At 35.3% G+C, this 14,595-nt stretch overlaps 1 protein-coding gene across 1 annotated transcript in view; it reads right to left on the bottom strand.

Moving 5' to 3' along the window:
- The window catches only part of LOC107067855 (neural-cadherin), an 85,849-nt gene extending 73,494 nt beyond the window's left edge, over positions 1-12,355 (bottom strand). Inside the window, exon 1 of the mRNA XM_015323740.2 lies at positions 12,272-12,355. The gene's annotated coding sequence lies outside the window, so the exon portion shown is untranslated. The remainder of the gene's footprint in view (positions 1-12,271) is intronic.
- Positions 12,356-14,595: the final 2,240 nt, after the last annotated feature.

The following is a 14,595-nucleotide window of genomic DNA, read 5'->3' as shown; positions in this document are numbered from 1 at the left end:
AGTAGCTTAACTTATTACCTACCACCAGACATTTTCTTCTTCTTTGGGTAGGTATATAATGTTTCTTACATCACTGTTATATATAATTAAAAACCGCAATTAGATTTAATCGAATTAAGTTTTCTGTTCAAATTTGAGAATGAGTTAAATGTTATCAAATCTTCTCTATTATAAAGCATTATGAAATAATGGAAAAATATGCCATAATTTGTATATAATTTATTCTAACTTAATGAATCGAAAATGAGAAATGAACATTTTAGAATGAGAATCGTGTGAGGATAACGTTACTAGGATTAATGGTCTTTATACGCGAAGTATATTCGCCTAAGCACGATCTTGACCTCATAGGTTGCTCTCTGTCTCCCTTTCTCTTAACCCTTCCTCCTTTCTCTCTAACATCAGATGAGCCAAACCGTTTGGTTGTCCTCATCATCGCGTCGGAAATTAGCAGACGGACCCGAGTAGGCATCCATTGAGTCAATTAAGACAAGTTCTGGGGTTACATGCTAACGAGCTTCGTAATGTTTTCTAAGAAAAATTCTACGACAGACTGGGGAGGGGGGTATAGTGAGAAAGGGGGAGAAGAAAAAGAGAAGGAAGGAAGGGAACTCCCTTCGAATAGACAAAAGAGTTGACGCATTAAAAAGTCAAAGATATATTCATAAAAACTTAAGGAAAGGAAAAAGGAAGAAAAAGGAGTCTTCTCGTAAAAGGGTTAATGAGGGATTGAGAATATATATATATACACACACACATATATATATGTTATATGTATACGAGTTGTTACGAGGAAAAAGGAGACAACGGCCGTCAAAGAGGAACGCCCGATCGACTTTTCTCCTTTTCTATCTCCTCTTTTTCTTCCCTTTTCAACACCCCTCATTGTCAGTCTCGATTGTGGCAACTCGCCAGTCGCTACTTCCGTCCTACGTATCCAACGGACAATGAAATACCTATGACCTATGTACTCAGACATGTAAGTATATATATATATATATATATGTGTAATGGTATCTCTATATATACATATATATGTTTATTTCTAAGCCTTCTTCATCTTGTTTCTCTTTCTATAGTTGACGATAAAGGTAGAAAATATTGTACTATACGTTGAAAATAATACGACAAAGTATCTAAACATTTTGCTTGTAATTATCGGACACTTTAATATCACTTTTTTTTTTGCTTTGTATTTGACATTTATGTACATTGCGAAAAAATAATATTATTTTAATTGAAAATTATTGAATAAAACACCTGTCCACTGTTAAATAATAATAATAGTATTATTACTTTGGTATAAACGGGAATTGGAAATTTTTCCGTATGCTTTTTTTTTCTACAACGATACACGTTATTTTTTTCTCGTCTTTTCTTTCTTTCTTCGTGTCTTTGGTTATAAAAAAAAAAAAAAAAAAGAAAAAACAGTTTGCCCATCCAACGATAAATTAAGCTTTTTCACGTTGAACAAAGAACGAAGCCTATTTTTTCCTTTTTTTTTTGTTTCTGCAAAAGACTTTGATTTAATCCCGTACGGTGCATTTGAAAAAACAGTCGTTTTTTTCTGCATTCGGCAAACGTATTCGTTTGCATCATTCAACCTTTCAACTCAATCGTTTTCCGCCAACGAATCTTTTCCTTTCATTTTCTAACGACTCCGGCTTTTTAAAAACCAGGGTCTCGTAGTTTCTTTCCAAAGAACGAAAATTCGTTCAATTCAATCAGCCAGCCAGTTTGATCTTTACATTTTGTAAATTTTCAAAAGTTAAAGAGATAAAATTAAATATTTACATTCAATTATTATAAATTATTATCTAATATTTACATTGACGATGGTAATTTATAATTAATTGTTCCAATCAATTACCATGTTGCTAAATACTCGTGTAAACAATATTCGATTACGATTAACGAACATTTATTCGAATTCGAACATATTTTATTGCACAAGTATAAATAAACATCTGTGATATTCTATATATTTTCCAAAGTATTATTCGAATAACGGAATCGATACGAATTTTCTTTTCTTTTTTTTTTCTTTTTTTTTTTTTTATCTATTTATATCGTCCCTTAATAGGGTCAATCTTCTCTACCTTCATTTTCCAAAGGTACAAGATATTGAGGTAAATCGAATCCGCGCGTGGTAATTCGAGCGAGATGGTAATCGCGTTTACTCGAAAAACTTTCAACGAAAACTTTCGTCGTTTTGTTATCTCGAGATATTTTCACCAACCCCCCTCCTCATCTCTACGCGTATATCGCATTTATACGAAACTCCCTGGGAGTTCTGGGATGTTCCGTTAAAAAAAAAAAAAATAACCAATTTCGATTGGATAGGTAATATGATCTCTTGTCGATGAACCGAGAAAAAAAAAGATATTATCCTGTAGGAAAAATTTCTATATTGGTCGTTATATTAAAAAACGTAATAACCTTTTCGAAACATAATAATAATAATAATAAAAATTTGCGTTAAAAATATAATTTTAAATTATTAAACTCGTGCCTTTAGATGTTTCCTTTTGTAAGGAGAGGAAGGGTTTTAAAAAAAAAAAAAAAACAGATAAAAATTTTTCGGTTGATCTCTTGTTCGCACATCGATTCCTCGCGAATGTGCAAAGGCCGCCGGCGCAGTTTAGCCTGTCAAATATTTCGGGGAGGAGGTTGAAGGGTGCAGTGAAGGGAGAGGGGGGAGGCTTTAGGGAAGGGGCCCGCCTCCTCCTCGGTCGGAAAGAAAGGACGTTGATCTCTCTTCTTTTTCTCTATCCCAACCAGAGAGCAACGTGTTCTTTTCTTTCTGCGCACGGCTCGTTTCTAAACCTCATCCCAACACAGATTTCTCATCTCTCTTAGCAATGGGGGGAACAACTCTAGAGAAAGCAAAGAGGGGTTCACGGAAATCCTGCAATGATGGCGACTGCGACTACGACGACGACGACGACGACGATGGCGACGGCGACGACGACGACGACATAAAACATTGGTATAGTTGGTACACGTATAGTAGTAGTTTTCATGTAAAAGGGAGAATAGGAGAAGCTACGGCACCAAGCGAGGGTGTTCTTTCTCTCTTTCTCTTTCTTTCTGTGCAGAATACACTAGTATTAGTGTAAGTTAGGGCGAAGGGTAGCTAGCTAGCTAGCTAGCTTCCTACAAACTCCACGAGTGAAAAAGGTAAAAAGCAAGAGGGGAGATTCGCACAGACATACACACACATACACACACATATATACACACATACATATACATACTCACGACTTTTCCTTACATTTCGCGCTCAACACCAAGAGCATGTGTAGTACTTTCCTGTATACCGGGTGTGTGTTTTCTCCCATATTTCTTTCTTTCATATACTTTTAATAATTACGTTTATTTCATTCCAATTGATATTTTTAATCGACGTTACGTTTATTCTTTTTTTTTTTCTATCAAGATTATTTTTAGAAGAAAAATTTTTGTGGAAAAGTGTTCGGATAGAAAGGAGTGAAGGTGGGGTTTAAATATACAGGTGAAACACCCTGTATGTAGGAAGTAATGGAGAAAGGGAGAGTATACGTGTACGAAAGAGAAAAGAAGAAGGAAAGAACACTACTTGAATTGATTGAGAGAAAAGCCAAGAGACGAGGACGGTGGCGTCGGTGGTGGAGGTGGTGGAAGTGTAGGAGGTGGTGGCGTAGGTGGTGGTACTACTGGAAGCTTGTCAATCGATAGCGGTTGCATGCGTCCTAAACCAGACCCCCATTGCTCCACTTACTACGCTTACTACACACCGCCTTTATTATTATTATTATTTTTATTTTTATTATTCCTGGAACCAGTTAACTTGTGAATAATTTTTCCGAATTCTATATTGTTTCTTTTTTATTTTTTTTTTATTTCATATTTCATCATATTCTATAATGTTTAGATTAAAACAGGGTTCTATGTTCTTTTTTACTATTATTATTATTATTATTATTATTATTATTATTATTATTATTATTATTATTATTATTATTATTATTATTATTATTATTATTATTATTATTATTTTGGAAACAGTTAATCTCTGAATAATTTTTCCGAATTCTATTATTGTTTCTTTTTTTTATTTTTTTTATTTCATATTTCATCATATTCTATAATGTTTAGATTAAAACAGGGTTTTATGTTCTTTTTTACTATTATTATTATTATTACTGGAAACAGTTAATCTTTGAATAATTTTTCCGAATTCTATTATCGTTTCTTTTTTTTATTTTATTTTATTTCATATTTTATTATTCTATAACGTGTGTTCTAAGTTTTCTTTTTTCCACGATCAACTAATTTGTTTCCTACCAACGTTAACCCCTTTTTTTACTACTCGTCGTTTACTTCAGAAAAATGTTGATTAAAATAAATAAATTGTAGGATGCGGGTTGGTCGAATTTATTTGATCAAACCATTCCGTTCCCTATCCGAAATATCTAGCAGAGCTCGCTGTCAAACTTAAAGGAAAGGAAAAGGCAGCCGCAAGGGGACACGCTCGTGCGACCACGTCTAAATCATTGGGTTCTCTGTCGACTTCCGAGCCAGATGCTCCCAGTATGCCTCCTGGGGAATAGAGAAAGAGAGGCGTATTTCATACAAGTCCCTACTACGACAAAGGGACTTTTCTTTTTTCTCTGTTGTTTTTTTCCTTTCCGTTTAAAACTTCCTTTTCAAAAAAACTTCTTTTAACAATAAAAGAATGAAAAATACATTTTATACATTTTTCTGTTTTTTTTTTTTTTTTTTTTTTTTTTTCTATATTCTCGAATAACATAGAAAAAAGAAATCAAATTACGGCCAATTTTACTAGCCAATATAATACAAAACTCGATATTTATAAATATATAATACCCTAGTAGCGCAAAATATTGAAAAATATTGAATACATGTGTATTTAATATTAAAAAGAGATTCATAACGTCTTTTTAATATTAAATACCCATATATTCAATATTTTTCAATATTTTCTTCTACTAGGGATATAAAATTAATTAAAATAAAAAAGCAATATATATTATTACGGATAAGATTTATTTCCTCTTGGCCATCCACACGAGAGGTAATATCGAATTACTAGGAAAACAAAAAAAAAAAAAAAAACAAAAAAAAATACACTATGGACTTCCTTGTTACTTCACACATGGGAAAGAGGAGTGATAAATAGAAAGAGACGTAAAACCAACGGCCGCTCATTGGCCGGACACGCGATCCATTACCCGTACTGAATACGAATACTCGACCAACAGAAAGAGAGTTAGAGAGTGGCATTTTTCGAAGAAGATAACGCGTCCTTTGACAGAATGTCTAGGGAATATTATGGTGGTGGTAGAGGGTGCGCGAAAGAAAGAAAGGTCTTTTGTCAGAAACGTCGACTAGCGAACGTGCGCTTGCAGAAATATGCGCATACGAAAAAGAGAAAAAGAGAAAGAGAGGGAAAGAAAGGGGGGAGAGAGAGAGAGAGAGAGAGAGAGAGAGAGAAAGGAAAGGAAAGGAGAGGAAGTTCAAACAAAAGAAAAGCAAGATCTCCTTCTCCTTGTAATGGCGATCTCTCCAGATCCAAGGTGAAGGACTAGCAAGCAGCTTTCAGAGTCTCGAGTACCGACAACCCTTTACACGCTCCATCGACACCATATGGCGTGACCAACTTTATAATACTCGCTGGATATGTAAAACGGCGGTCACAGCATGGCACACACGGTGTGTGTGCGTGTGTGTGTATGTGTGTGTGACGCAGCTTGTAACCAAGCCGATAATTTAGTCCGGGCATGTTGGTGAGTCTAATTCGAGAACTCACTCGTCATCAAACTGTTTCCTCGTTTCTTTTCACTTTTTTTTCCCCCAGCCGTTTTTTTGTATCCTATTAACGAGAAAAAAAAACCATACACCGACACGCACCCACAAAAAAAATATGCACACGGCACACACTATTGTAGAATTAAAATTTTCATTCAAGGTTGAGAAGAATTTAAAAATATTATTACACGCGATTATTCTATCGGCATTAGTTGAAAGTTCTAGTAAAAGGGTCGAGCCTTCTCTCGAGTGTAAAGTCAACTGTTCCTGCCTAAATTCTCGCTCGATAGAACGCAAACAGTTCTTTCCAAACCCCACTGTCGTCTTTTCCTATCTTTCTTTTCTCTACGTTCATTTCAATTCGACTGCAAATAGAATTACTTCGCGTTTCTTTCTTCTTTTTCCTCGAATGATTTTAACAAAAATATATATATATATATATATATATATATATATATATATATATATATATATATATATACCGATAAAAATATTCTTATCCACCCTTCGTAACTGTCACCATTATCATTAGTCTTCCTTAGAGCATTGTATTATAGTGACGCTGATGCAACAAGGGGAAACACCCCTAGACCAATAGGGGGTCCTTCTCCCTCGAGTCCTTAGACTCAAATGCTTCCCTACGATCCAAGAAACCTTTATTGCCATGGAACGGATGCATCCTAATTAGTATTACTTTCTAACGACTCCTTCTCTCGCTATTTATTTGCCAAAGATTAAACTTTTTTTTTTGTATTATTTTCTCAACTCACGAGACATATTTTAATGTTCATTTCTACTGAATTTTTTCTCTCTTTTTCTTTCTCACTTTCCCGAGAGATTACTTTGTCTGTTAAAACATTGCTAGTGTGTTATCACAAGTTTTTAATTAAATCCGTTAAATGAAAAATCCAGACATTTATTGACGAAATTTCAAATATAACGAGTAAAACGATTGAATTAATGGGATTAGAATAGAATAGGAACACGACGGTAGATTCAAATGACAAAGTGTGAATTTGTGTTTGGATAGAGAATGAGAGAAAGAAAATAAGAGAGAGAGAGAGAGAGAGAGAGAGATAAGGGAGGTGCAAATAACAATGAGCCTTAATTAGATGGCATACACAGTTTTGTTCACGGCGTGATGCAACGAGGTGATGTACGGTGCAGGGTGCAGAATGCACCGTCGTCGACAAAATCTAGTCCAGAAACGCCCATTCGTGGTAAAGGCTCTCGAACTTTATACAAGCGTTCACTTCAATCTAGGAATTTTCGCCGCGTTCAGGAAAGGAAAGGAAAGGAAACGAAAGAGATACGAGTCGGTTGCATCCTTGCACCAAAAACAAAAAAATAAAAATGGTCCTCCGGGGCTCGTTAACGATAAAAAGAGTAGACCCTTCTTCCCACAGTTGAATCGCAATATTCGCAAAACTATGGAAATTTTGTCCTCAATTCTCTCTAGCCGTCCTTGTTAAAAATCGCGTGCGTGATGTAAAGAATGATAATAATAAAATAAAGTGTTGGAATAGAAAAATAATCAAAGGAACAAAGAGAAAAAATCACTGACTAAGATAAATAGATTGTTTGTGTAAACACGTGTAAAACGTACACGTATGATAAATGATAACAAATATCTTGAACATTTTTTTCCCTTCTCTTTAGTTTATATTCTTTTTAAACTAACATAATTTATTAGAAATTTACTATCGCTCGGGGAGTGGGCGAAGGGGGGATGGGGATAGAAAAAAAAAATGTAGAGTAGGTAGAACGCTTGAACTCTGACCTATCTTACGTTAAGTACACAACTTGGTAACACGCTAACATTAAAAAAATTCCCGAGAAGAATGGAAAAACAGAGAAGAGGTAGTGGATTTCTTTTCTTTTTTTTTTATTTCTTTTTTTTTTACATGAACCGAAATAAAAAATAGAACACCTCACCGAGAGAGAGAGAAAGAGAGAGAGAGAGTAAGTGAGTACGATAACTAAACTTGAATTCGAGCAAAATAACATCCAAGCAAACGAGCAACCGACGTTGTCGTTGTCGTAGTCGTAGTCGTTGTCGTAAAAACGAAATGCGATGAAACCATCGAAAGGGTGTCAAGTAAGTAAAGAAAGTAAAGACGAGACACACGCAGTGCTTTTAATAATTATTAGAGCGTCAATTCCTTTTATTCTCTTGAATCCAAAAAGACCTAGAAACGAGCGTGTTTTATTTTACCAAAGAAACGGTTGCATTTATTTTATCTTAAATCAGTATAATACGATATTTCTATCAAATTGGATTATTCGTGAAATAAGATTATTATCAAATACCACCATCACGTTATCATCCTTCTCAGTAATATATAGTTTCCAAATTATTTCAAAATCTTAACATCTCCCTCTCTCTCTCTCTCTTATTTTCCGTCTCATCGATTTTAGGTATAATTTAGAAAGGAACCCTATGGTCGTGATTTTAATAGAGAATACTCGAAGACACGTTTCAAAGAGTATCGGACGTTGATCGAACGATTTCACGTGTAAACCAAGGAAAATCATTTTCCCTCATCGAAGAAGGAATTTTGGAGGAAAACCGAGGTGTCAGGAACACTCGCCCACTAAGTTGTCTTATCGATAACGAACCAAACCAGATTCTATGTGATATGGAATGGTGAATATTACATAGGGATTTGCTTATCCCCTTTTGATCCCTTCTCTATTTTCCTCTCGCTTTTATTGAAACGTTCTAATTGATCGTTCGATGTTTAAATAACTAGCTTGAAATTGAGAAATCGTGTGCGGATTAACGTTTAACAAGAAATTCAACAAATGACAAAGAGAAACGAACGAATTCGGATCATTTTGTTTTTATTTTATTTTATTTATTTTTTTTTTTTTTTAAAGAAGCAAAGCGAGTTCTACAAAGAGAAAGAAGAGGAAAGTAAGCGAGAGAATGAGAAGAGCTTGCGGAAAAAAAGGAAAAAAAAAGAAAGGAAAAAAGGAAACCCTTGTTGTAACGAACCGCTTTTGCGAATATCATCATCTCTCGTCATCTATATTGGCAAAAGAGAGAAAAGGGAATCTGCGCGCGCAACCTCAATGGTGTCACGTCGAAGTAAAACGTTCCTCACCTATTTTTCAACCAAAAATATACATATTTCCGAACGAATTTCGAAAGAATCCTATATACATATATATATACATAGAAATGATGGAGGAACTTTTCTACCAATTTTCTTTTTTCTTTTTCGTTCTATATTTCTTCTTTTGTAATATAAACTTTTCTTTTTTTTTCCCACGAGAAAAAGAAGGAGAAGAAATAGAAGAAAAAAAATATTCAACATTTATCAGTCTTTTTCCGAGTCACCTAAAGTTTGAGTTTTATCAGAAAAAAAAAGAACTAAAAAAAAAGTGATTATAAATCTTTTGAAAAACAAAATGACAACGAATTTAGGAAAATCTTGCTTGAATGAACTATTTTCGATAATGAGAAAGATCATTTGAAATTATCAAAGAGAAACAGAGAGAGAAAGATTAAACAAAATGATAATTATGAACGGTAGAGACGATACATTAACTCACGAACGTTACTTCCGAAGTATTTTGGGACTGGCTGCTTTCCACTGGTACATGTATACTAAACCAGAGAAGAGAGCCAACTCATGTAGGGAGAAAGAGAAAAAGAGAGAGAGAGAGAGAGTCAATGGCCTCGCATTTGCGAGACCATTTCTACGCGAGGCACAAAGAGAGCATTCCGATAAATCCTATATTATGATCGAGAAACATATTACGGCATCTATTACCGCCGTACCACCTACCTTTTACACATTTAGGTTACGGAGAATATAGTGCTACAACGGTTGCTTCCTCTTAAAATGATACTTTTTCTTTATGTTCTTTATCCTTAATATATATATATACATGTTATGGGTTCCATTTTCTTATACTGTCAGGTAAATTATACGCGTAAACGTCATTCGATTACGAAATAAACAACAGAAATAGAAACACCTTCGTTGAAGTTTGTTGATACTTTTTTATTCGTTTACATTGGATTTTGATGAAAACGAAATAAGAGTAAACGTAATCGTGATATAGATAATCACGTTAATTTTAATTAATAAATGTTCATTTCTTTTCCCCCCCTTTCCTTTCTTTAATAAATTGACTTTTTTCTTCTCTTACTTTCTATGAAAAAAAAAAAAAAAGTAGAAACAACGAGTTATATTTGAAAGAGAATTTCTATCTAGTCCCGTTTTAATCGCTACGATATTTCTTCGGCATTTTGCCAAATCACGTCGGCGTTCTTGTTTAAAACTATTGTGAATTTCGTTAAAGTAGAAGAAGAAAAAAAATTCATTGAAATTACAACGGTTCGTTCGTTGACCTCTCATAAATTCCTTTTCTTTCTTTGTTTTCTGTCACGTTTGTGTTATTCTTTCTAATAAAAACGTAATTAGCCTTACGTTTTAATGAAAAAAAAAAAACGAAGAGGATGAAATTTAATTTAACAAACTTTACCACAAAGGAAGTAAAGGTAAAAGAAAAACAAAAAAAGAAAAAACAAAAAAAGAGAAACAAAACGAAAATAACGAACTTCATAACAATCATTGAACTATTCAGGGGATGTCGTCCATACGGTATACCGATGGACAATATTTCGCATAATTGAATCGCGCGCGACAGCGAACGTACGCGTGCACCTATATATGTATATCCTTCACGCATATTTACTTGCTCTTACATTGGTATTAAATTTATACAGATGTTAAGGTGTATACGTTGCATGCTCAACGGTCTCCTTTGGATTCAATAACGTTAAACAAATAATTACTTTATAAGTATTATATTAAATTATACTACACAATAATAATTGTAAGTAATATTATCTTTATAAATTTATACAACGGATGTTTCGTGTTGATACTAACTTTCAATTTAAAGTAATCAAACGCAGTACGAATAAATAATGCGAAGTATAACAAAACAAAATATAATTCAAATATTTAGGCTAGAGTAACTTAAAAATTAACGAGGCTTTGTAGAAAGTAAAATTAATAAACAAGACAAAAAAAAATGGTGTCTTGGTTAAATTGAATAATATTCATTCTGCACCTAGAAATGAAATAACGAAAGATGAAGGTAGAAATTCCATGGAAACAGAGGGAACGATGGGGAAAAAAGGGGGAAAAATAGAAAGAGAGAAAATCTCTTTCTGTCTCTCTTTCTCTCTCTATCTCTCTTTCTCTCTCTCTATCCTGCTGTCTCGCCGTCTCGTGGTTCCTATCGATTTACTACGAGGCGGTGGTCTTGCGAAACAACTGCGGAGCATCACGTCGCGAAAAACGAGGATACGATAGATTCGAGTAGAATCGATGAACTCTCTCTCGTTCACCCCTAGTCTCCCTCTCCCTCCCCCTCCTGCCCCTCAATGAAATCCCCTCGCGAGTGCATCGTACCGCGTGAACACGATACATAATACCTTTACGGTATATCTCTTTTTCGTGTTGGTTCAACGACACTAACTTGCTTTATTAACTTCGATCGAGACATTCATCGACCTTGCATTTTAACTAAATAATGACATTTGTCGAAATTAGTATTAAATAAATTTTCTCTCTCTCTCCCTCTCTCTCTTTCTCTCTGTGCATGTAACAAATTCAATAAATTACATTTTTGGGAAATTATTTAAAAAAAGGTGAATTATAAAAACATCATTACGTTTGTAATATTAGGCAGAAAAATAAAGAAATGAATTTTATTGATAAATTGTGATACTAAAAGACAAAAAGGTATATTGTATTCATAAGATTGACATCGTTTCAAAAAAAATGTCTTAGGCCTTGAATCGAAAAGGTTAATAGTAGGCGTGCCCTAAAAATATTCGACGAGAGATCGCGTTGGGATCACCTGCTAATCGGAGGAAAGATAAGAAAGAAGGTACGTTACTCGTAACGTGGGGTAACCAAGTTGGTAAAGGAGAAGGTGGAAGATAAGTAGTAGGAGTAGGAGGAGGAAAAGGAGGAGGAAGAGAAGGAGGAAAAGGAAAAGGAAGAGGAAATGGAAGAGGAGGAAATAAGAGGTACCGATGGAGGAAGGATCAAGGACAAGCGAGGTCGAAGGGGTGGCGAGGGTGCGACGGAGAAGGAAAGTCGCAGGGCGTACGTCCTGTGCCTCCTTACTTCGACAAAATCAATAACCTGTTCTGGGGTTCGGCCGAGAGAAAGCTCTCTAACGTTTTATAACGATAAGATCAAAGGGAAAAAAGAAAGAGAGAAAGAAAGAGAGAAAGAAAGAGAAAGAAATAAAGAAAAAGACAGAACGTAGATAGGATTATCAAAAGAAAAACTGTACCTAACCAATAGTATAGGATTGTAATGTGGAAAACAAAAAAAAACGAGAAAAGCAGAGCTAAGTAAACGACAATAGTTTAATTTATCCGGGAGGAGGGGGACAGACAGATAGACAAACGGATAATACTCACTCGGTGATTGGGCGGCGACGTTTCTGATTCCTCCTGAAGATTAAACGAGGGTTGAAAAGCTCCGAAGGAAGACTCGAGCGGCACCTATCCAGAGGGCACAGAGAGTACACTCTCTCTCTCTCTCTCTCTAACACTTTTCTGTTGATCCGTTGTCCTACCTGCACGGAGATGTGTCACACGATCAACGAGGGTGGTCTGCTTGACGCGAGCTTTCACCCCTAGCGCCGGGCTTCACTGAAGCACGTCGATCGCACGCGCCACTTCGATTTGTTTTCTCGTTTTCTAAGTATATTACCTAAAGCTTTATAAAGGAAAAATTTTCGTGTGTTTCTTTTCTTTTTCTTTTGTTTTTTTTCGAAGTAACGATCGGGGCAGGGGAGGAAAAGGGATTCTACGAGAGAAATCGCTAGTGGGTTATAAACGTCACCAAAGCTCCTGTCTTTAACTCTTCCTTTCTTTCTTTCTCATTTACACCCTTTCGAAGCAGCAACCCTCTCTCTATACGCTCGTCTCGACACCTCGCGGCGAACTACGTCACCTAACTCGACCAAAATCTGTCGCGCGTTCGACCTTTTCCCTTCAGAAAAAAAGGGACAGACGTACCAAGAGAACGAGAGGAAAAGAGAGAGAGAGAGTAAGGGAGAGTGAGAAAGAGAGAGCTAAAGTGCAAGAACGATCGAAATACATATGATATATATATATACCGTATATTTTACTCGGAAGAAAAAAAAACCTCCCCCAAGAAAACAAAAACAGGGAAAACGAAGTAGGTGCGATACTTCACTGTTAAGAAGCCGGGTCGTTTGGGTGTTCCTCGTTCGTATCGTTTTTTTTTTTTTGACGAGGAAAAAATGCAAATAAAAAGGGTAATATAAAGAATATATATATTTATAATATAGGTTGAATGTGTAATTATAAAAGAAAAAAAGTTTATATATGATTTCGAAAGAAGCGACAATAACGCTTCGAAGTTGACGCGGCTGTGGGGCGCGGGCCACTACCTCCACGAGCCTCCCGGATCGTTCGGTAGAACAACGATGGTGGGGCTCTTCCATTTGGCGTGCCGACTCCCCCACCACCACCACCACCACCTCCACATCCAAACCCGTCTTCTCTCTCTCTCTCCAGAGAGAACTTCATTTCACGCATGCTCCTCGAGAGCGGTCTCTACCAGCACGATCCGCAACTTCTCCTGTCAAAGGTTACGCTCGCCTTTACGCTTCCCTTTACCCTACCCTACCCTACCTTACCCTACCCTATCCTACCCTTTCACTCCTACCTATCCTCTTTACACTTCCCCCTTTAACCCTTTATATTAGCGCAATGGAACTTTTAAGTCATCCTCCTTTTGTGTCTTTACGTTTAACTTGCTTTTTTTTCCTTTTTTTTTATTTTTGTATTTCAATTATCCTTAAAGTTGTTGCCTTTTTTCTTTTTTTTCGTGTTACTTGAAAACAATGTGATCTTATTTATTTATTTTGTATTTTTCTCTTTTTTCAACATAATCATATTATAAATTATGAAACATTTCTCTTCCGTTGCTCTAGACAAATAAAAGTAGCATCGTGCAATACTTTAAAATCGAAATAATATTAGGCTTTTATCTTCAAATTGAGCCGAGAGGAAGAGATAGTCTAATACCGGCTATTTGAATCATCTCTAAGATGAGTTATATATACATATATATATACCCTTCTCTCAGAGGGGAGCTTACTCTCCAACGATATCTGAATATTGCAATTTCATCCACTTCAACTTGACTCCATCATTCGCTTCAAGTTTCTCGCTTACTTCGTCTATCCGTAAGATGTAATCGCATACGCTTTAAAGGCTTAACGAGTCAATCATGTCTAAAGTTGAGGATAATATTTTATTTACAATATGTAATATACCAAGCAAAACAACATTTATTAGATCTTAGATACCTTCCATAATCTTAGACGAGAAGGAAAAATAACAAAAGAAATTATATTAATCGAACTGATATTTGAAAAATACATTTATCTTCGATGATCCCTTTGAGAAAAAAAAATAAACAAAAATTCTTTGATTCAATCAACTTGCACTATAGACATTGCAACCACGACGATGATCTATTACGATTTGATTTTTTTTCGAAATAATAAATCTTATTATATATAACAGTCTATTTTTTTCGTGTTTAAATCGCTAGACGAAAAAAAGGGTAAATTCAACTGGTACGAAAATCGATCGAGTTTTCGTTTCGCAAAGAGAATAAAAAAATATAATCACCGACAATATCATTCGACGCGTCACTTAACGACATTAAGAATGACGTTTTCCGTGGACAGAACACACAAGAG

The sequence above is a fragment of the Polistes dominula genome, unplaced genomic scaffold, assembly GCF_049000335.1.
Source record: "Polistes dominula isolate Pdom_NZ unplaced genomic scaffold, Pdom_raw_medaka contig_73, whole genome shotgun sequence".
NCBI lineage: Eukaryota > Metazoa > Arthropoda > Insecta > Hymenoptera > Vespidae > Polistes > Polistes dominula.
Note: the sequence above shows the minus strand (reverse complement) of the source record. Positions and strands in the feature narration are given on the sequence as shown.